The 23,873-nt window shown below is 40.2% G+C and overlaps 1 protein-coding gene and 1 long non-coding RNA gene across 2 annotated transcripts in view; one reads left to right on the forward strand and one right to left on the reverse strand.

Annotated features, from left to right (window-relative positions):
- The window catches only part of si:dkeyp-14d3.1 (transmembrane protein 132C), a 165,186-nt gene that overhangs the window by 89,107 nt on the left and 52,206 nt on the right, over positions 1-23,873 (forward strand). The gene's annotated exons all lie outside the window — the stretch shown is intronic.
- Positions 11,363-12,888, reverse strand: LOC119493557. The gene is made up of 3 exons (XR_005207986.1): positions 12,795-12,888; positions 12,685-12,739; positions 11,363-11,534 (listed from the first exon to the last, which is right to left on the reverse strand). It is a non-coding gene; the product is annotated as an uncharacterized LOC119493557 (long non-coding RNA).

Genomic DNA, 23,873 nt, shown 5'->3' on the forward strand with positions numbered 1-23,873 from the left:
TGTTGCTGGACATTCTTAAGAAAACGCACGAAAAATGAGGAATAATTAGTAGATTACTGAAAGCCGTTCACTTTCAATCCTGTTAAAAGGGTGCTCAACTTGCTGGATGTGTTTGCTACAATTACTCAAAGCACACTCAAAGTTAAGCATCGGTATGAAATCATCTGCCCTCACAATTTCCCAGCTTTTTGTTTAAATCATTACCCTTTCCTGCATTACATGTCCAGTCATACCCAGCCAGACACACACACTCATACACAACACTTGGACTGGGAGCTCAGACTGTCAGCCGTGGTACAAATGGATCGCTGGCACTGCCACAGCACCTTGGATTGTGGACTGGACTTTAAGTGTCATTGAATAATGTGTGTGGGACTGCTAATTGAAGCCATGATGGGAGCCCAGCCACACTGCAAGCATGAGAGCACTGCGATGCCGATGGGTCAGGTGTATTCCCGGAGCAGGTTCACTCAGTCACTTGAAGCTGCTCACCCTTGCCAGCTGAACAGCTCCTTTCTTCCCATCCACAGCTGATGCTCCAACCACACCCAGCTGGCTGTGAATATCCATTTAAAAATCAGAACTCAAATAGGCAACGCCATTTGTTCTTGCTGACACACAAGCTTCAAAATGACATCTGCTTTACAGCTAAACATTGTTTACATTTTTGTCAGTATTCATCATACAATATAGATTTGTGCAAATACTCATCACACAAAACATCAGAGGTACGGCATGTTTCGAATGTGTTTCTCAGCCCCGCAGACACTGGAAGCTTCCTATGGTGATGCAAAACCTGTACACTTTCCCAGACTGGAGGCATCCAGACTAATAAAAGCAATACTGAGGTGACAGTTTTTCATCAGGGGGTGCTACAGTGTAAAGACGGCTTGGGCTTTTGACTGAAAATAACAGAGCTGAATTCACCCTAAAGGAAACGCCACCAAACAGCTGATGTCAGTCCTTTTCAGTTCAGTGAAAGAAACCTATTGAGCGTGCAATAATGAGTTAATAGCTGTCCGGGTTTTTTGTCATGAGATGTTTTAATGAAAAGCCAGATCTGCTCCAGTTGCACTGCATGCTGGGTCACACACACACCCCCACACACACACACACACACACACACACACAGTACTTTAAAGCTGCAGTCAGCCAAATCATATCGAATATTATAGCAAAGGCTTTTGGGAGGGTGGAGGGGGGGCGAAACACTTGTTCATGAAGACCTCCAGTAAGAGCTGGAATTAGCTGAAATGACTTCTCATCACCGAATTCCTACTGCGGGATAATGTTGTGCATTATTACTGTAACGACTAAGTAATTAATTGATTGATTATTGAGGGCTTTTATATGTTCATTAACGAGATGGATGTTCTTATTTAAAAATAATTGACTGCTCGCTAAACCCCGCCCCTGAACAGCGATTGTCCAATCATAGCTTAGCATACAGTAACTCTGCACGACAGGCCTGAGACAGTGCATATGGGGCTGATATTCTACACCTGAGGAGTTTGGTGTCTTTTTTTTATCACCATTGTGTAAGGAATTGATTAAACATTGTGTTCGTGTAATGTAAGCTGCAAACTTTAGCATGCCTGGTTAACTCTCTTTGTGCCTTCTGCAGTAACCTAGCGTTATTTCTGAAGGTAAGGGGCAAGGTTGGCTAACTATTAGGGCTGTCAATCGATTAAAATATTTAATCGCGATTAATCACATGATTGCAAATTAATCACACATTTTTTATCTGTCCAAAATGTATCTTAAAGGGAGATTAAGGGGAAAATGGATTCTATGGATAACCAAGAGTCTCCCCTTTACAGACATGCCCACTTTATAATAATCAAATGCAGTTTTGGGACAAGCCATAGTCAAGTCAGCACACTGACACACTGACAGCTGTTGTTGCCTGTTGGACTTGAATTTTCCATGTTATGATCTGAGCATATTTCTTTATGCTAAATGCAGTACCTGTGAGTGTTTCTGGACAATATTTGTAATTTTTTTGTGTTGTTAATTTATTTACAATAATAAATATATACATACATTTGCATAAAGCAAGAATATAATAAGAGTATTAAATACTTGACAAATCTCCCTTTAAGGTACATTTTGAACAGATAAAAAATGTGTGATTAATCGCGATTAACTAAGGACAATCATGCGATTAATCGCGATTAAATATTCATATTTATTTTATATATTGATTGACAGCCCTATACAGGATACTAAAATGACATTGCATTGACAGAAATGTTTGCAAAACTTGCTTCAGTTTGTATTTGCTGTATAAGCATGTCGCCCTTACCCAACACAGGTATGTTAGACTTCACCTCCTCTTTCCAGAGCTAATAAGCACTTGAAAATCTCTCTTTAAGGTACATTTTGAACAGAAGAAATGTGCGATTAATTTGCGTTCAAATATTTGAATCGATTGACAGCTGTAGTATTTTGTTGTATGCCATTTGTCATCTTACAAATACTTCATTCAATAATTGATGTGCTGTAAAATAAAGCGAGCACGGTTTTCCTTACCTGACTTTCTATTTTTATATGAGCCAGCATGATTAGAGATGACAGTCTCGGGTATAAGTGTGCATTTACAGCCAGATATATATGCAGATTATTTTTTAACCTGCCAATGTATTTTGAAGGGAACATGGCACCCTTCCTTTGACAGGTTGAGATTCTCTTTGATGGTGCTACCGCACATCAAAGAAATGAAAATGAGTCCCTATAGAAAGGGACAAAATTGCTATGTGTAGTGCACATAATACTGGCTGGAATGCACTCTGGTAGATTGAAAAGTTCACTTTGTCACCATTAACGGCACGCCCGTTCAAAACAAAAGCAGTCCTGCTTCCTCAGCATGTCATAAGCCATAAGTGGAGGCCTCAGTAAAAGTGCCATGTCTGGGCCTCGGTAGTTCATTAAGACTGTCTGGGCGCAGATGGATCTCCCTCGTGAGCCACCACTTCATTAATCCCCCACACCACACCCAGCAGAGGGACAGCAGGCCGTCCACTCATTACAGCCACTCCACGAGAGAGCCCGTCCAAGTTGGAAGAGGAGGGGGTCGGCGGGGAGGACATATATATTTAAATATCTTTTTTAATTTTCCAAACTTCAAACAGCCTCATCGGGGGCCTGTTTTACATTAAATCAAATCTGCATAGAGTCGGGATTAATATAATTAAATTCAACGTACATTAATTTCGCTGTAAAGATACATGACTTTTCCTCCAAAGCAAGCTTGTAAATCTCATCAGTGTGAATGGTTGGGATCCCAGAGGGAAAGAAATCATACAGCTATGTAATAACGGGTGAGATTTGGCAGCGACCTCACAATTTATCTCAATTTCAAAGTCTAGAGAACCTTTAAGGACATGATTATTTATAGTTTGTGACTTTTACTGCAATGAAACAAAGGACCCAGGATAGTTTTTTTCAGACCTCAATGCCCCTGAAAAAAATGTTCACCATATCAATACATGGATTCATCACTGCTTCTTCTGTATCTTACTAAATTTGTGCCGATGAGCTTTGCTCCAGAGATGTGAAAAAGTCAAGTTACAGTACGAATGAAAAGGAGAAGCACAATTCTTTTCACTTTCAGTACAGTAGGCTACAGGTCAGAGCTATTTCTGTGATTTCAACCTTGATTTGAAATCAGTTGTTAAATCCTTGTGCTATATTTTTAAGGGTGCAGCAGCCCTGAGAATGAGCCACTGGCCGTGGGATTTAATGCCGTATAATGGTGCATAAATCAAGGCTGAAATGAAATGGCCCAATTACATTAGGGCCAAACAGGAATGTTAACTTGACAGTCTTAATGCTAACACCCTTAATAATGAATCAGCCCTATTCCCACTGGCCTCCATTTACCGTAAACACTCACTGGAGCCTCATTGGCAGTATTTACAGATACACAACTGTCTACACTGCTCTATTTCCTTATGCTATACCATACACTAGGAGACTTTGAGAAGACTTTTGAAAGACTGAAGTCTCTCACATCTAAAGACAATGCGTTTTAAGTCACAGTCGATATTTGCAAAGACGTGGGGATCTTGCAGAGTATGTCACATCCTGCTCCTGGTAGAAATTTGCAGGAAGGAAAACTGCTGAGAAAAAAGTGGACAGAAATTGCTGCAGCCAGCTTTATGCAAATGTATGTATATATTTATTATTGTAAATAAATTAACAACACAAAAAAATGACAAATATTGTCTAGAAACCCTCACAGGTACTGCATTTAGCATAAGAATATGCTCAAATAATAACATGGCAAACTGCAGCCCAACAGGCAACAACAGCTGTCAGTGTGTCAGTGTGCTGACTTGACTATGACTTGCCCTAAACTGCATGTGATTATCATAAAGTGGGCATGTCTCTAAAAGGGAGACTTGTGGGTACCCATAGAACCCATTTTCATTCACATATCTTGAGGTCAGAGGTCAAGGGACCCCTTTGAAAATGGTCATGAATGTTTTTCCTCGCCAAAAATTAGCACAAGTTTGGAACGGTAACCTCCTTTTCGACAAGCTAGTATGACATGGTACCAATGGATTCCTTAGGTTTTCTAGTTTCATATAATAGCAGTATCTTCACTCTAGCTTTAAAACTGAGCCTGCTACAACCTCCGAAAGATCGATTGCATTAATGCGTTAAAGAAATTAGTGGTGTTAAAACAAATTTGCATTAACGCATTTTTATCTCGTTAACTTTGACAGCCCTAATTGAACTGTTTGATTTTATCAAAACGTCAAGACGAGAAAAAGACTGACCTAAGACAGCTTGGACTGTTTTTTATGACCACCTTACCCTAGCAAAACTCTTATGATTTTATTCCGACATTGAAAATAAGTCTGCGACATTGAAATCGCTTGAAAAGTCCTTTGGTGTGAGGTCGGCATTAGTCATCTCTTAATGATAGAAATGACGTGCGACCAATGCTCATGTGTGACAGCCCGGCCATGTAACAGCTTTTTCATCAATGCTCTTCTTTTTTTTTTTTACCAAGATGGACTGAACACTGTGGGGGTTATTAGGTGCCATATTTTAAGGTTGATGCGAAAGGAACACTCAAATTGTACCTAATAGAATAGATGTGACTTGGTTTCCTTTATCAGGACCGGAGCAGAGATGTGCCATATTCTGTCTCCCCAGGACAGCCAGCTGATTACAGCAGTCAGCCCAGATTACATCTGACTGTTGAAGCTGCTCTTCTGTTCCATTGCCAAGGAAACAATATGGGGAAATAATGTTCCAGTGTGCCTCATTGCACTTTCCCCCCAGTTCACCAATAAGAATGTAATAACACTCAATGGGGAAGGTCTGATCTGAACTGTATACATCTACAGCAAGTAACTGTGAGGTTGCTAAGGTAACCGTTGTCGTATGCTTCATATAGTGACCTAAATAGTTCAGTTTGTATGCATATATAATAGCTCAGATTGATTCAAATCACGCCACGGTGGATGCTGTCCATTAGAATCTGTTTGTGGTCGCACACCGTGTGCTGTAGTAGATAGATAGTGTATAATGTGCAGCGGAGAGACAGATTGAGGTTTGCATGTGTCCCAGAGAGTTCATGTGTTTCAGATTTATAAAGGTTTATGAGTGAATATCCTGCTCTTAGAGGTTAATCCCCCCAGAGGATTAGATCGGGGCCACCAATGTTTGGATTGTTGCATTACCAGAGGTTTTCTTGTTGTGTGTGAGTGGTTACTTACAGTAAAACTGCACAAGTTAAAGTACTATTTTGTAGGTCAACACATTTATATATTGATTTTTTTTATCTTCTATGTTTTATAAAGCAGTTTTAGATTTAATTGCACATTTGTACGCAAAACTGAGCGGTTCCACAGTCATACCTAGAAGTCAGCTTTATCTTCTGTTGCTTTCTTTTTGGTGTTAGTTTATACAAGATTACAGACATCCTACATAAAAATGAAACACACTAAAAAGGTGGCATATTCATCTGATTAGCTGCAGTCATCTTCGGATCATTATGCCTTTAAATCCATCCTAATGTGTCGCCATGATGTGCCATTTTTAAATCCTTTTGTTGTTTAAAAAATGACAGTTATTTTGTACATGAGGGGTATCAATAAAGTACTTACTGAATATATAAACCAGGAAGAAGACAGGAAGTGAGAAAGACCAATAGCTTAAGGAATAAAAGCCGTTTCTCAGCAGTGCGATGCAAACTTTGACAGGGCAACAACAACAACAAAATTATCTTAAAATAGCATCATGAGCTTTCGCTTTTGTTTTAAAATGCTTCAGTCTGAAACAAAAGCCACAAATAAGCACAGCGTGCATTTTTTTTCCCGTGCTTTTCTTCCCATAAATGAATGCATAACTGTACCCCTCTGCTGAAATTTCCTGGTGTTTTCTGAGACAGACAGACAGACACAGTTTAGACCTGCGGTTAGATCAAAATTGTTGCTGCGCTCGCTGCAGGTAGCACTCAGTCAGGGAGGCAAAGTGGGCTGAGACGTAAACATGCCATTGTCTACAGGCTTTCTGACAAACATCCTGGTTGTTTCTCTTCTAATTACGTCTTTGTAGTGGCTATTGAACGAGCACTCAGTTTGGATTGCATTGCAATGAGGTTTTCCCTCATTCAGCACTCTTCTTGATGAGCAACAAGCGCGCCGTGAGAATAAGCTCCACTTGTCTTTAATATCTATCGCCAGGGAGATTTCTCCCAAAAGCTCCTTCCCCTCAGATTTATCTAACTGAATAGGCAAAAGAAACACTGGCCCGCTGTTGGCTCCAATTAACCTCAGTTTAGCTTGGCCTTCAAGATGATTGGCTTTTATGCCGAAGCCTATTCCACTTAAAGAAACGCCCGGTCTGGCACCGAAGCTGTCTCTTTTCTTTAACCTGCACAGGAGAAATATTTAAATAAGCCTATTAAAACAAGCCCTGGGCTGTTGAGAAAGGTATAGAAGCAGTATTATAAAAAAAGAAAATACAAGAAGGGGGAGAAAAGGAAAGGATGTCGAAGAACTCAGCACATGGAACATAAGTGGGCAGCTCTGCTTGCAGTCAGAAGCCGATTCAATCACACGGAAGACAAACAGGGAAGGCACGACTCCCATCCTCTCCGTCTGCACTACAGCACCTGTGCGTGGTAACACTGGCAAGCAATCTTTTGCTGTCCTCTGTTATCATTCCCAGCCTAACAGGTTGAAAGCAAAAGTCCAGCTGATAACGTGCAAAGGAAAAGTATAGGATGCCACCGTAGGGCTCTTCCCTCTCTCCTCTCGCGTGTTTAGCAGGACTTACCAGCCCTGACACGTAATCAGGCGGCGTGTACACCTCGGTGGGCCACGGGGGAATCAGAAGCTGCACCCCGAGCGCCTCGACGCAGCTGGACCGGCCAACATGTCCACGCCTCCAGATGAGATGCCACACTTTGTACATGTAACCTCTTCCACAATGCACACGCAAACACTCGGCGCATGGTTTGTGCATTCACGTTTACACACAGGGACAGATTCATGCGAGTGATTCAAGTTCCAGGTGATAGTGAAGCATCGGAAGACATCTTCGGCTTGTGGAGGTCACACTGAAAAGAGCAGAAGCTCCCCACTTAAGCGATGACTTTACTGCCTTCGCTGTCATTTGTTCCAAGACTATATTAACCCTCTGAGACCCGCAGGATCACCGACTTTACTGTCTTTTAGAGGCTGTGGCAGGATCAGTTTTAGAGCTAGAGTGAAGGTAGAAACTAACTAGAAAGCCAAAGGAATCCATCGGTACCAACCATGTCATGCTAGCTTGTTGGGAAGAATGCTAAATAACGCTACGAGGTTACACTAAATTTTGGCGGGGAAAAACTGGAATGGCCATTTTCAAAGGGGTCCCCATACTAACCCTTTCATTGTAGTGAGACCATTTTTTGAAACTTGACCTTACTGTATATAATGACCTGTGGTGACCTCTAGGATAATCACAACCTCATGAAACTTTACAACCACAAACTACAGACCTAGAGCATTCAGAGGATGGATGGCTTTTCTAGGTAGACTGAAAATAAGGGGGTTTCTGAGCAGTTTCCAGAACAAAAGCGGTTGCCATCCAATCGCTCAAAAATGCAATTCTTGCAGAAATCTCAAAATGTCAAAAGTTTTTGATAGCAAATCACAGCATGGCTTTTTCTGTGGTGTTCCTCAAGGTCTTAGTGTCTTAATGTGGTATTTTGGAGGGATTATTGATCATTTTTTATCAATTCTCAAATGGTAAAAATTATTAAATTTAGCACCAAATCTGTGTAACAATTGGTATCAACTCAAAAATTGCTGCAACAACTTATGAGACATAATAGAGCATGGGAATTGTCATCATATACTTCTATCATAATGTTCTAAGTACTTATACAATTTCACAATTTATCTTAATTTATTAACGAAATAATTAATTCATGTTTATTTCTGATTTATGACAAGAACAATTTGACACACAGTGCTGAGCTGCATCTCAAATTAATCTTCAGGTTCCCAGCTTTCAGATGATGTACACCACTTCTATGTGATATCTACTGTTGCCCTGCTATCTCCCCCTAAAGACCCCCTGTTCCCCCCTAAAAAATACCAAAAATGGGTCTATTGTGGGTTTATGATTAGCCGTTATTAAAAAGACCTTGATGCATATGTGCATGTTTTTCACGGCCGACGTGTCTGTCGGTGACGGCGAAGCCACAACAGCATCTTAGTCACGCTGATGCAGTCAGACAGTCTCAGACACTTGTCGTTAGTCTATCATAGTGTGATCTAACTCGACTCTTCGCAGCCTCCAGATCAATCCTCCGTCTCCCACAGGCTGCGAGTCGGCAGGCAGCGCTGAATGACTGTGCTGAATATGTAAATGGGCGCCATTAAAGCTCTCTGTCTTTAATTAGTCTTTAGATTTCATGACTGAGTGCTTCCAATTATGGATCAATGTCTCATTTCTGCACACGGACCTCTGGACGTGTGGAGGCAGTGTTTCTGTTACAAAATGCTTTATAATTTCTCCTCTGCCACGACGGCCGTCCACATCACGCTCCCTAACTGCTGATCAATGAGAAATTCTGCTGCTGTAAGATATGTGTGTTATGTGCACCGGTAGGACTTTTTTTTCAATATGGACCTGATCACATTTCAACAAATATGCAGTTTGATTTATGGACTGGCCTGTCTGGATTTGTACTGTTGATGTGTGTACAGTGGATGTGGTGTGTCGGAGAATATAGGGCGGATGTGTGTGTGTAATTGCTCTGGTAGTAATTTAGCACTGAGCTCATTAAATGGTGCATAAGAGGGGGGCTAAATTATGCTTAATACCTAAATGCACTCCTGACTGGGAGTTGGGTGCACACTGGGAGGAGGTGCTGATATAGCGCTTTGAGACTGTGAAATGCTACTCATGTGTTTTAAAAGTGGCCTTTAGGGTCCGTGGGTTCAGCTCCTAGAGCCCGTGATAGCCGCTCAGGGGTTTTAGGAACCCGAAACGTTAACTAATCTTTCTGTTAATTGGCTTGAGATCATCAATGTGTCCACGTGCAGTACTAATGCTCGTGTGCAAGGGGATTACAAAGGCATTTACAGATGAGGAAAGCTTCCAGATTTGATTGATTGAGAGTGCTGAGGGCAGTCAGGTAACATCAGAATCTGGAGCACGCAAGGTTTAATGATCTTTCTACCTATCTACAGACCGTAACACAGACTATTATTCATCCTCTCGATTATTCATGTTTGTATCCATACATTTAGAATAGTTTGTATATTTTCTAGGGATGCATTGATACCGATATCAAATATTGGATCGATACCGACTCAAATAACTGGATCGGATATCAGTGACAATGGGGCCAGTCTATTCAATGCAATTCTGTGTTTATATAATATATAATAGGGCTGTCAATGTTGAATTGAAATGAAAAGGAGGTTACCGTTCCAAACTTGCGCTAAATTTTGGCGAGGAAAAACGTTCATGACCATTTTCAAAGGGGTCCCTTGACCCCTGACCTCAAGATATGTGAATGAAAATGGGTTCTATGGATTCCCACGAGTCCCCCCTTTACAGACATGCCCACTTTATGGTAATCACATGCAGTTTGGGACAAGTCGTAGTCAAGTCAGCACACTGACACACTGACAGCTGTTGTTGCCTGTTGGGCTGCAGTTTGCCATGTTGTGATTTGAGCATATTTTGTTGTGTGGGTTTCTAGAAAATATTTGTCACTGTTTTGTGTTGTTAATTGATTTCCAATAATACATATATATACACACCTTTGCATAAAGCAAGCATATTTGCCCACTCCCATGTTGATAAGGGTATTAAATACTTGACAAATCTCCCTTTAAGGTACATTTTGAACAGATAAAAAATGTGCAATTAATTTAACTATGGACAATCATGTGATTAATCACAATTAAATATTTTAATGAGGGCGCCAACTGATAGCTCAGTTGGTAGAGCAGGCGCCCATATAACAAGGCTGTATATTTTATAGGGATGCATCTATATCAATATTGGATATTGAATATGGCTGGATCAAGTATCGGTAACAATGGGGCCGATCTATTCAATTTAATTCTATGTTTATATACTATATACATTATATACTGGACTTTTCATTCCTGTTTAGACCAAATTGTTGCTGCATTGAAAAAGGTTTACACTTGAATTGTAATTTCTGTTAATTTTGAAGATTATCTACCAAGTTGTTTTCTGTGCGATTTATTATTTCAATAATAAATACAAATTCTGTAAATGTATATATACTGTATGTATTTATGTGTTTAACAAGTTTAGGAGAGCAGTGTTTAAGTCAGGCCTGAAGTTGCCTTACACATAAAAGAATGATCCCAGTCACTTCCACACAGTGAGACATACAGCTTATTAATTAAACACTGGTGTTGGATCGGTACCCAAAGCCCAGGTATCCCTATTGGGACTGAAAAAGTCAGATCGGTGCATTCCTAATATTTTAATTCAAGATTAAGCCAAGAAGTAATCAAAGAATCTGTGATGTAATTATTGTGTTTTCTCAGTAAATGAGCAGTGAAATTCTCATTACATCCTTCAAAGTGGATGCAAATTGACCACTTGTGATTACTGTGCAGCCTTTCAACAGGCTGCTAATGCACTGAACTTTTTACTGTTTGACAGCTGGAACACAGACTATCATTTGCATAATCTGTAATAAATGTGCAGTGAAATGTAAGAATTTATTTGAAAGAGAATTTATCTGAAACTCTCAGCACATTTTGGAAGCCAGCCTCTCTACGAGGTGAGCATGAAAAACAACGTATACGCTAAAGGAAAACAGATTTTTAATGTCAAAATACAGCCAGTGTGTGGGTGTCACATAGATTTATTGTGAGTCTCTGAATTAAAATGGATCTCATAAGAACTCTCTAAGAAGGTAGGAGTTGTGCAGGAGCTGCCTCTCGCTCCTCTGATCCACGGCACTGCATTAAAACTAAGGTACAAGGCAATCATGCCCACACAGCCTCCGCATCACTTCCTCACCAACACTGTAATTATCAAAAACAAAGCAGCTCTGTTTACACGTGTTTTATATGAAACAGCAGGAGTGAGACTTTTAAATTTAAGTGTGAACGTATGCTTGTGAAAGCGCACATGTGTATATTCTGTGTACATGCAGAGTACATGCAACCTCCTGAGACCCGCTGGGTTGCGGGCGATCCCGACCGACTTTACGGTCTTTCAGAGGCTGTAGAAGGTTCAGTTTTAGACGTAGTGAAGGTACAAATATCATACGAAAACCTAAGGAATCCTTTGGTACCAATCATGGCAAGCTAGCTTGTCAGGAAGAAATGGTGTATTTGAATATTTCAGACAGTCTTGTAATAAAATAAACTGGGTATGACTGGAAAACTGAGACTCTTGTGGATCCTTCTATGGATTTGTTAAATTTGACATCACTGTATAAAATTGACCTGTTGTGACCTCTAGGATAATCAAAGCATCATGAAACTTTACAACCACAAACTAGAGACCTAGAGCATTCAGAGGATGGATGGCTTTACTAGAGAGATTGACAATAAGGGGGTTTCTGAGCAGTTTCCAGAACAGAAGTGCTTGCCATCCAATTGCAGAATAATTTAATTCTTGCTAAAATCTCCAAATGTCAAAAAGTTTTTGATACCAAATCACAGCATGGCTTTTTCTATGGTGTTCATCAAGGTCTTGGTGTCTTAATGTGGTATTTTGGAGGGATTATTGATCATTTTTTATCAATTCTTGAGTGGTAAAATTGGTTAAATTTAGCACCAAATCTGTGTCACAAATAGTATCAACCCGAAAAATTGCTTATGAGACATGATAGAGCATGGGGATGGCCATCATATACGTCTATCATAATGCTAAGCCTTTATACATTTCACAGTAATACACTGTGACACACAGTGCTGAGTTGCATCTCAAATTAATCTTCAGGTTCCCAGCTTTCAGATGATGTACACCACTTCTGTGTGACATCTACTGTTGACCTGCTATCTCCCTCTAAAGACCCCCTGTACCCTCCTGAAAAAGATAAAAACAGATCTATTCTGGGTCTCAGAGGGTTAACATGACTTCATACGTTATCACTTTTTTTTTTAAAAGGTCTCTGCTGTAGTTACATGATGGTAAACACCCCCACCATTTAGATCTTTGCACTACTTTTTCTTAAGATGCTGGCACATTCCTCGCTCTGCCTTTACAGCAAATTCGACATCTGGCTCCGCTGTCCTTATTTACCACCGACCTGCCTGCTGTAATATTGAGCTGACTCTTTCACCCTCTTTGTGTCTCACAAAGTTGGAGCTTAACTTTACACATCCTACAAGCAGGAGGGGTTGCAGGTTGCAATAGAGTACCATTGATCTGATGGTCTGGGCGCCTCTGGTCAATAACTCGTGTGTTCTCTAGGTTCTGTTGCCATGCCAACGCTGGCAGTGCTGAAAGGACCCCCAGCTTTTTGCGGGTCTTTAAGGACTTTTCCGAGGAGGACAGGCGCCGTCAGTGTCGCACCACCTGCAGGTGCAAAGGGCAGGCCCGGACGGTCACATGATGTCACCCGCAGATCAACCAGGGGGAGCATGCAGACGGGGGAAGGGAGGGAGAGTTTATCTGCACAAACATTTGCATCACAGCCCCAGGGCCCAGTGTCTGCTGCCCCCTAGTGTGTGTGTGTGTGTCAGTGTGTGTGTGTGTGTGTGTGTGTGGATGAGTTATCAGCAGCTGTCCTGGCCGCTCCCCGTGGTTAATGCCTGTTATCCGGCCTTGAGATGAGTGCTCTGATGTGGGGAAAATTGAGTGTAACTGTCGGGACAAGTAGCAATTTATTATATTGCAATTTGCCATTTAGATGGCTTTGCTATGAATGAGACAGATATAGAGTGCAGCTGACTGGGAAGTGATGCGCAAAGGTCCGAGGTCAGCGGTGATGATAACTGCCGTCATTAGGGATCCATTACACCATGGAGCCTACTTCAGCTGATGGACTCTAATGATGTTGCACTGCAGAAAAGCATTTAGTTTTGATTAGACAATTGTTGGCATGGCGCATTTCATTAGCTCCAAGATGAGATTTTGTTGTCTGGGAATTGATATGCCACTGTTTGAGCCCGGGCTAACAGACTGCGCCCTGCGTCCCTCAAGGCAATCTGAAGCAAGTTAAGAAACAAATGTAATAATGGAATATTCCCCCGTCTGACGCTCTTCTACCTTTTGCATCCAGCGTCCTTCCCCTGTTTATCCCCCCAAGACAAATCTACTTTTAACCAGCCTAGACTGTCTGGAGATGTAGTGTCTCTACTTTGTTGCTGCAGCACATTATTGCACTGTTAAAATGTATGTCTGTCTCTGTATAGAAGCTGACCAATCTGCCCACTAAACATTGTTACTGAAGTGGCAGTAAATGATTGGAGTGATATAAATTAAAGCAGTGACAAAAGCCCTTCTGTGTCCAATTCAAGGCCATATGTGTCAGTTAGTGATTTAGAAAGACTGATTTCTGCCTTTTGACATGTACATTTAATCATCTGTGTGACAGTTTGCACGACTTAGCGAGGGAGCGAGACCCGCTGAGGAGAGAGAGGGAGAGGGAGAGCAGCGAGTGAGTGCGTGGGCTGATGAATGCTGCAGAACACTGTTAAGCTAATCGGAAATTTGATCCCCTTATTGGGTTTGATGCACACAAGCCAGAAGCCCTCGGTTTGCGCCCATGGTTCATTATAAATCGTATAATTAATAGTACTCAGCCCTCTTCTCTGTGTGCTCGTTAGAAAGGGGAAAAAGAATAAATGATTAAATTAAAGGGAATCCGATCATGCCTATTAAAAGTGGGTTTTAATTCAGGCACTGCAGGTTATTTGAAATGTAACAGCCCGATCTTTTTTTATGAGCTCCTGGAGAATAAGATAAATGGAAATTACATTTCCCAGAATGTAATTCTGGTCTATTGGGAAGAACAAAGCAGTACGGTGTTAAACACCTTTTTGAAAGTATAAGTGTCTTATGGTATTATAGCATTATTTTTTTTATAACTTTATGTCTTGATTGGATAGCTGACCGTAGAGATGACAGGAGATGAGGGGAGACAGAGAAGGGGCAACGAAATGCAACAAGGGTCCCCGACCGGACACGGACCGAGAGCATTGCTGTTCATGGTCAGCGCCCTAATCCCGAGGCCATCAGGCTCCCCCGATAGAACACTTTTATAAGTTCATGTGTCTTACTTAATAATGTTGTGAAAGTACTAGACGTTAAACATCTCATCCTGTAAAACAAACACATTGGATTTTACTGGTTTGTTATAATCAGTAGTGGCAGAAGTATTAAAATATAGTAAAAAAAAAATACAACAAATAAAACTGACTTGACTTAACTCAAAGCCCTGCATTAAAAGTACATTATAGAAGTATTTTCAGCAAAAAATAGTGGCAAAACATGGTCCAAGTGTTAAATCATTACATATTACAGTATTGGATTATCATTATTAATTAATATTTATGATATATAAAATATGTTTCTTTGTATTGCTGTAGTTGGTCAAAGGAGTTAAATGTAACTACTACAGCTACTGTCCGGTACTTTAATGTGTAAAAATCTACATTAAATCTCAATCTGCAAAGTTACTAGCAACTAAGCATGTACTTGAGTACAGTAACAGTAAAAAGAAGCAGTAATGTACTTGAGTAAATGTACTTACTTACTTTCCACTACTGGTTAGGATCACAAAAGACATAATTTAAAGGGGCACTCCACCAAATTTACACATCAAAGTCTGTTTACAGGTCTTGGGGAGTTCAACTGCATATGTGAAAAAAGTTGTATAAAGCCTTTTGTGGCTTCAGAGGGAGCAGCGTGAAAGCTGATATATTGCATCAAGTGATGTCACTTGGGTCAGCTTGGGCTGAAGACTACACGTTTGAAAATAAAAAAAATAAAAAATCTGGGGTTGTGGAGTTCAGGGCTACATTACTAACACACCGGCATCTTTGAACTATCTGCTGTTGACTGGCATTGTGGGTAAAGTAGCTCGGCAGGTTTTGGACAAGGAATAAGAATGTTTGGAATAAAAAATGTGTCAGTTTTGACTTTATTTAAACTATCCGTCATGAGTCTGACAATGTTATAGGAGTTATAGGAAATTGGAGTACTCTTCTAACTCTTGACCTCAGGGTTAACTTCCAGAATAAGATTTCTAAAAATGAATGTCTATGAACCTGCATATAAAGATGGACGACATGACAGCTCCCCAAAAGTGAAGCCAGAACATCTCGATCGCCCCCTGGTGGCTGGCTGCAGTATAGGTCATAAATCCCGCCCCCTCCATGTTAGCAGATGGGACATGGGCTAAAGTCACAGTACACGTCAAATACATTTTTCCCAAAGATGATTTCTGTAATTTTAGGTAGTTCTTGTCACACTGATGTATGTTCAAGTGTTTATTTTTCTGACAAGTTTGGTTTTAATTAATTATTTGATGCTATAAAAAGGGGGTGAGACGTCATAACTGCTCTGAGTGAAGTAGTCACACAGCCGGAGGCTCTGAATTGTACGAGAGAGGAGACGTAACTTTAACTTTCCAAACTCTGACTTCATTTTTGTACAGTAGGAGGAAGTGGAGGCACGTTGTCCATCTATATATACAGTCTATGCTTTGAACTTACAAATAAGTTGACCACTTAACCTCACAACAGTGCTTCTTCTTAAAACATTTAATTTGTATTCCTGTTTAACATCAGTGGCCACTGGTACAAAGTGTACTGGTCATGCTCAGGAGATTATTTTATGGCATGACAGTGTGGATTGTACTCAAGAGGAGTATATGCCCCATAACAGGGATGTGTTAAAAGATTCATGCACACAACAGAGAGCTTCTTTTAACAGCCCAGTTTAGTATTTCCTCTATTTTTGTTCTGCCAGTTTAGAGGAGTGTAAATTAATGTCAGTTGACGCGCCATAAATCAAAGATATTGGTTTAGTATCTTGGAGGAAATGATAGCAACATGAGGGATGCTCCGGCTCGCTTGATTGTATCACCAGTCTTTCACTGCAGCCTTCATGTAGGAAACACTTCGAATCGACATGTTTGAAATACCGGAATCCTGCACACGCACATTGATCCATACACACACATATATATATATGAATGTGTATACGCCCACACGCCCAATATAAACCCATACATTCAGAGGCAGCTTGGTATTAAAGTTTAATCAAATGTAAAATTGGCGTCGTTGTGAATGTCATATTGACGAGTTAATGTTGGGCGCTGGTGCCTCCCGTCAGCAGGCACTTTGTACAGACGGATCTTTATAGCCTACATCCTGGAGAGGATGGAAAGAGCACTCGCATACTGCAATGTATTGCTGCTGTCAGGTGAAAGGGAAAAAAAGGTGCTTTGAATTTGGTGTTTTTCTTTTCTTACTTTGTGTATAACCTAGAGGGAAATTCTGTATTGACACTTTTTTTCAGCCAAGGAATACTTTAAATCTGTTAGAAAGCTTCTATGAATGCGATTCTTGAAATATTGACTTACTGCAGAGGGTGTCAGTTTGTGTACTTTTTACCTACCGGTGACACAACACATTGAGCACCAAGAGAGCATAATAAACTTTTTACTCTCATCTCCCACAATATGTAGATTTCATAATCGAATACACTGAAAGAAGTGTTATCTCTATTGGCGTTTTCACCGTCAGCCGGCATTGCACTTGAATCCAGTCTAGTCTTTTATCTTAAATTGTCTGTATTCTTGTCTGATTTCTCTCTCTTCCACCCGGCTCTAACTCTCTTGTGGCCACTACGCACCATATATCTCTGCATAACCATGAACCTCCAGAGCCACGGAGGCAGCTACACCTCGCTGACATTTATCACTATTATTCTCACCCCTGTCTTCCCTTTATTTCAAAGTGTATCAGGGGGAGTTTACACCTATTTTTTCTCCTCCTGTCACTATCTCTCTTTCTATTCTGGACAAGGCTGAATTGAAAAGGTCCGCTGGGTATAGGCGTCTGAGGGTGCTTTTCCTCCTACGCTCCCTCCCAGCTCCGCAACCCCCACTTCCCACCTTTTGGCTTCCTTCATTCCCCCATCTCCCTTTGTGTACTTTCACAGAAACGTACTGGGACATTTTTTTGGGGATATAAAGATACTAATGGACTTACCATACCTGGCTTTGTACTCAAGTTTCCTCTACAGTTTTCTTCTGTACAGCTCTCCACACTCAAACTCCTCTATGGAATTGGCCCGATAATAAATCAAAGTATTAGGTCTGGGACGATAAAAATGTATTTAAAAATCGTAAAAAAACCCGTAATACATATGTAAAGTATCCATGGAAACTCCAACCCATATCCAGTGTTTCTTCTCTTTACTTTTCAAATCAATTCCGTATACTTTTCACTATTGTCTATGCTGAAATTTAGGCTTTTGAAATGTATCTGTGACGATAATACATTCAGGGTCTGAGTGATTTGCTTCGATTGCAGAGCGGCTAATCAGAGGGCAGAGACTATGTGACTTATGGACTCACTCTGGTTTCCGGTCAGGGCTCCGTCAGCAGAGAGATTGTGCTTCACGCTGTGACCACTGTAGTCCTTTCTCAGAAATCAGGCCTAAAAAGAGGCTCGTTGGAAGTGGCCCGGGATAATTCACTCCCAATGGGCTTCACAAACTATATGCACAGTGATAGGATGTTCTGTATCAAATATCTTTTGAATAATAATACTAGTATTGTTGCCATATCATATGACATATCATATCTAACCAACTGTTTATGTGTCTGTTCATCATTCCCTCCATCTGTCCTTCCCATTCACCTTAATTCTGTATTTAATGTGATCAGTTTAATAGACAGGGACAGGGAAATATGACGATATTTATCGTCAAAACGATATAAATATATCTATTTTATATATTTTTCTATTGTTTCAATCTTGATATAGGCTAGGCCTATATTTATTTCTATTTTCTCTATAGTTTCACGTAAAATTGTTATGTTCATTTTGCACTTAAGTTCTAAAAATTAGAAAATACTCATTTGTCAATACTTTTTATCACATAGGAGTGTACAAAATAGGCTTTACCTTGTGGTTATTTCATATAGACTTCTTATTCTTTTATTAATTTAGCACAAGACAAGCTAAATGATGATATATATCGTTATCGAGATAAGACATGACCTGTATCGTGATAGAAGATTTTGGCCATATCATCCAGCCCTAATCTGTAGGTTTAAAACAACCAGTTCAAATTCTTAAAATTGACATAAACATTTAAAATAAGGGGATTTCATACGTCTCTATCGTCTTTGAAAGGTTTTGAAATAAAATAAGAAAAATTAAATTTGCAGAAAATATATTTAGTTGGATTAATATACAAAAATGTGGAAAAGGGAAATCTTACACTTATTCATTCACATTCACATGCGGCACCACATGTTGGTAAGATGTTATTAATCAGACCCATAATCCATACATTCATAATAATTCTGCTACATGAGAATACAGAGTGTTATTTCAGGATCTCCGGAACACAAAATCGCGTAGAGCCAAAACAATTAGTCAATTAATTGATGGATGGCAAATCAATCTGCAGCTATTTGTGTAATCAATCAGTCAATCAATTCAGTCGTTTTTAAGTAAAAAGAAATCCCAAACATTTTTCAGGTTCCAGCTTCTCAAAGGTGAGAATTTATATGTAATATCTCTGGGTTTTGAAATGTTGGTCTTTTGAGGACATCACATTGGAATGAAGGGAATTGTGATATATGTTTTTTTACTGTCGATTAATCGAGAAAATAATCGGCAAAATGTTTGCTGTGGCCCTAAAATCAAGCTTTTTGTAATTGTGTAAATTAAATTCATGAAATATCTGTTTTCAAGTGTCTTAAAGAGAGGGGGCTTGCTTGTCGTTGTTTTCAGCAGAGGGCTACGGCGCAATTGAGCTTGGTGACACAATTGCATATTAACATTTGAATGTACAAACTGATGCGCTGCATTGTGCATTTGACAAACTGTAGTACTTGCATGCAGTATAACGTTTTGTGGAGATGCAAACACGTGTTGCTGCCATTATATTTCACAGTCAAGACATCTGTTGCATATTGATGTTTGTATTCTATTCAGAAAACCTCATCTAGCATGAGTGATTATGTCCACAATGTTCGCAGGCACAGATTCACGGTGCATGGAGGCTCTCGGGTACAGTATATACCGTGTATGCACATACATGTATGCATAGCGTATGTGTGTACATGTGTGTGTGTGTGTGTGTCCAGGCTTCATTGTGCTGACTGGATTATTGCTGTTCCAGGTGACGGAGCATGAGAACAGCAGAGCTTCAAGGTGCTGCTTTCAGGCACCACTGAAGCCACAAATTTGATTATTTTTTTTCCTCCACAAGTAGTTTGTATGAGACCCCCCCCCTCACACTCGCACACACACACTTCTGCGGACAACCTCTGGTTCCAGCAGCCTGCATTATGCATCTTCATTCTGTTTCCATTCAACATCTCTTGTTACAGTGAATCAGCAGCGTTACTTGCTGCTCTGCTGAGGTTTGTTATGGCCTTTCGTGGTATGTACTCTACATCTTACTCTATGTATCTTATACATAAAACATACAAAAGCCTGGTCTGAGCCGCAAATGGTTTTTCCAGACATCGTGCTGTTGTTCTAATGTTAATATGAAAAGAGACAGATGTCTGGAATGCTTGATGTAAGTTAAAAAAATGAAGACATTGGACCCGAAAATGTCACTTTATCTATCCCACATAGCCTCTCCGTCTATCTCTCTCTTATTCTCTAATCCCCATTGGGTGCGGCGGTGGGCAAGAGGATCCTATCACATCATGGGGAGATTAAACAAGGGGTGTCACAGTGACACAGTGAGTTTGATAATGGGACAATAGAGGCTCTTTCAATTACAGCTCTTTCTCTGGAGAAATCTGCCTAAAAGGAAATTCCTCCAATAACTTTGTCCTGTTTCTGTTTATTCATTCTGACATTTAAATCTATCTTTCTTTAACCTTCTCGCAGCCTGAATTCAATAGCGCTCTAACGTGCTCCATCAAGATAAGATGGAGCTGAATCACCTCTGCAAAGAGCTTTTTAGGCCGTGTAATTAGTGAAGACAGAAGTTGAACAATAGAAGTTTGGATTTGTTGATGGCACGTTGAGAAACCCTGTCTCCTACTAAATTACGTTCCCATACGACTAAACTGCATTCTTTGTTGAGGGAAATGTATTTTCTCCCGGATTACAGTCGCCCTTTTAAACAGTTTTAAACATGTGGTTAATGTTGTAAATTGAAACAAAAAACAACAAAAAACAATGCAACAAAACTACGTTAGGTTTAGGCAACAAAACTACAAGGTTTAGTAAAAAATCATCATGTTTTGGCTTAAAATAACTACGAAATTGAAACAAAACACAACAAAAATGCAACAAAACTGCCTTGATAAGTTTTGGTAAAAAAGCACATCATGACTAAAATAAGTGAACGTTGACTTAGTTTCACGCTGGACACAAACAGCGGTCTCCTGGGCAAAATTACAGTGTTTGTTGACCCGTACATCACCTCGACCTCAGCGGACTATCATGAAAAACGTATTTGTGATATGTCAAAAATAAACGTAATCCGCAGTTTCGTTGTATGAGAATGTAATTTTTATGGGACAGGGCTGGAATGTTGAATGTTGAGAATATTATGCCAAGTTACTCTATTTATGCAAACCTGAAAGCTACCTGCCAACATGCTAACACCTGGTAATTTAGCCCTTTTTAGCTGCAATTATTAGGCGATTAATTGATTTAATTGAAAATTAATCATCAAAGTCTACTGCATTTTCAAGCAAAAATGCCAAACATTTTCTATTCCAGTTGTGAGGGTTTGCTATTGTTCATATATCATAGCAGGGCTTTAGAAATGTGTGATGGCCATTTTTCAGTATTTTCTGACATTTTAAATCAAACAGTTAAAGGTGATAAATGCAAGATTGGTATTTCTATTACCCACACATGGTTCTCAACATGGCGACGGCTGAGTCGGCGGGTCACAGCTAACGTTGCTAACAGCAAAAACAACAGCAACACTGCCAACAGAGCTAACAATGTTAACCTGGGGGGGAACTAGAGGTTGGGCGCTGCGCTTCTATGATGACACCGTTGGTCGGGATGGCGTTATCAGCTGTAACCGCCGTATGAGAGCAGTGCAGAGCACTAACATGCACTAAAAGCACATGCAGCAGTCAACAACGCTCGGATTACAACACACACAGAAGGAAAGCGACTTCATTCTCTGCTCAGGTAGTAATTACTCCTCTATATCTTTAATTAGCAAATAGTTGTTTGATGCTATATTAATGCTCTGGATATCGTATAGACCACCTTTAAAGCAATAGTTGGACATTTGAGGAAATATGCTTATTTGCTTACTTACCAAGAGCTATAAATGTGTTTTCAATCTTCTCCTCTAACTCTCAAGAAAGCAAAGAAGTATACTTCCCAAAATGTCCAACTTTTCCTTTAATTGACAAATTAATTAGCAGATCAATATTATAGTATATATAGTGAGTACAGTCACATATAGTAAAGATGCTTAGCATTGAAATTTAGCCTTAAAATATTTAGTGGAAATGACTACTCCCGCAGTCATTCACTTTAAGCTCTGCCAACAAGCAAAGAAAGAAAGTAATCAGCGAAAAGATTGAAAGCATGTCCACACATAAGTGTGTAGTTGAATTTGATGGGAAATCCTCTGTATTTGGCCATAGATGCAACACTCTTTTTGTGACAGGAGCAAACAGGGTTTATGGTAATGTCTTGGAAATGAAAAGAACTAACAATACCAGTGGTGTGGGAGGTTACGGCCACCAGTCGTCACAACCGCCTCTTTATGTCAACCATCGGCTTTACATTTGATGTATAACAATGCTACATATAGCATCTTAAATAGATGCATTATGGTGCTAAGCTATTCACTTATGTCTCATTGTGTGTCACAGCGCGTCTTACAGATCTCTGCTAGTGTGGTTGTGATTAATGGGCATCCTGAATGTGCCTAAAAAGAATCCTCGCAGCAATCTCCCCGCTATTCTCAGTGAGTCAGTTGTCAGCGGTCTCGGGCAGCACCTTGTCAAGTCTGATTTCCTCTCCAGTTTGGTCTCTGAAGCCAGAGGGCCAGCTGCTTCCAACTTGAGGGCCTGTTATCTACCGAGCCCCCTCTCTATTGCCTTTGGCCGCCCTCCGGTCATCTGTCTGGCCTCAGATTTAGTCAAACCACAGCTAGTTTACAGATAATTATCAGGCTGAGAACAGCTGTGTGGCGCGCATCCACGGGCCCTTTGTTGCTAATTGAATTAGACCCCATGCTGGAAGTGACAGAGAAATGAACAGTTTCCCCCAGTGAGCCATGTGATTAGCAGACTCGGAGAGGGGATGCCGGCTCATAACGGCACGCCGGTGTATACGGTCAACGTCTGTGACTCAGCGTCTGAGTCTCATTCACCCCGACACCGATGCTTCCGTCACGTTTCATTTTATGACATGTGTCAATGGGGGTCAAGTACAGCAGACAATGAAAAAAAGGGACCGCTGCCAGGCTTTCTATGTGTGAGGTAAAGAGCCCAAAATGTCTGTTTATTGTTTCCTCTATTTGCCATCTGTTTTACAACTTATTGGCCAGCTAGATATACAGCCTGCAGCAGCTTTGCTTTTTAAGAGTCGTCGTAAAAAATGCTATAAATAAACCTCTTTCACCATGAACGTTGTATTTATTGTAGTTGCAGCTTTCACGATTTTTTACTGAATCACAAACACACACATTCTCCGTGCACTGCCATGTAGTTTCTAGGGATGCAACGATTGCAAAATTATGGGCTGATACCGATACCAATGTTGAAATAAAAATGTAGCTGATAGCTAATAGAGATACCATTTTTGTTTATTTTGTTTTTGCTGTTATTTATTTCCCTTTTTTGTCAGGGAAAGAACGACCTCTTCATTATAAAAAAAACTGAGCTTCATTACACTGTCTTTGAATGAGTACAAATTCAATCAGACAAATGTATGAGACAACATTTAATAGAATCTTTTTCACATGAAATATATATATATTTATATATATTTTTAAACTGCTTTGCAAGCCTTTTCAGCTGCTATAGCCTACAATTACCTCCTCAATGAGAAGAATGGTTCAGTACAGCCCAACAAAAATATTTGTTTTGTGAAACATCAATTAAATGTAAATGTAAAAGTGATAAGTAACATAAGCAGTGTTTCTCACACAAACACTTCACTCAGGCGGGTTGCCCATATATTAACGGCCACCTACTGTATATTTGGCGACCCATT

Source organism: Sebastes umbrosus, chromosome 8 (assembly GCF_015220745.1).
Source record: "Sebastes umbrosus isolate fSebUmb1 chromosome 8, fSebUmb1.pri, whole genome shotgun sequence".
NCBI lineage: Eukaryota > Metazoa > Chordata > Actinopteri > Perciformes > Sebastidae > Sebastes > Sebastes umbrosus.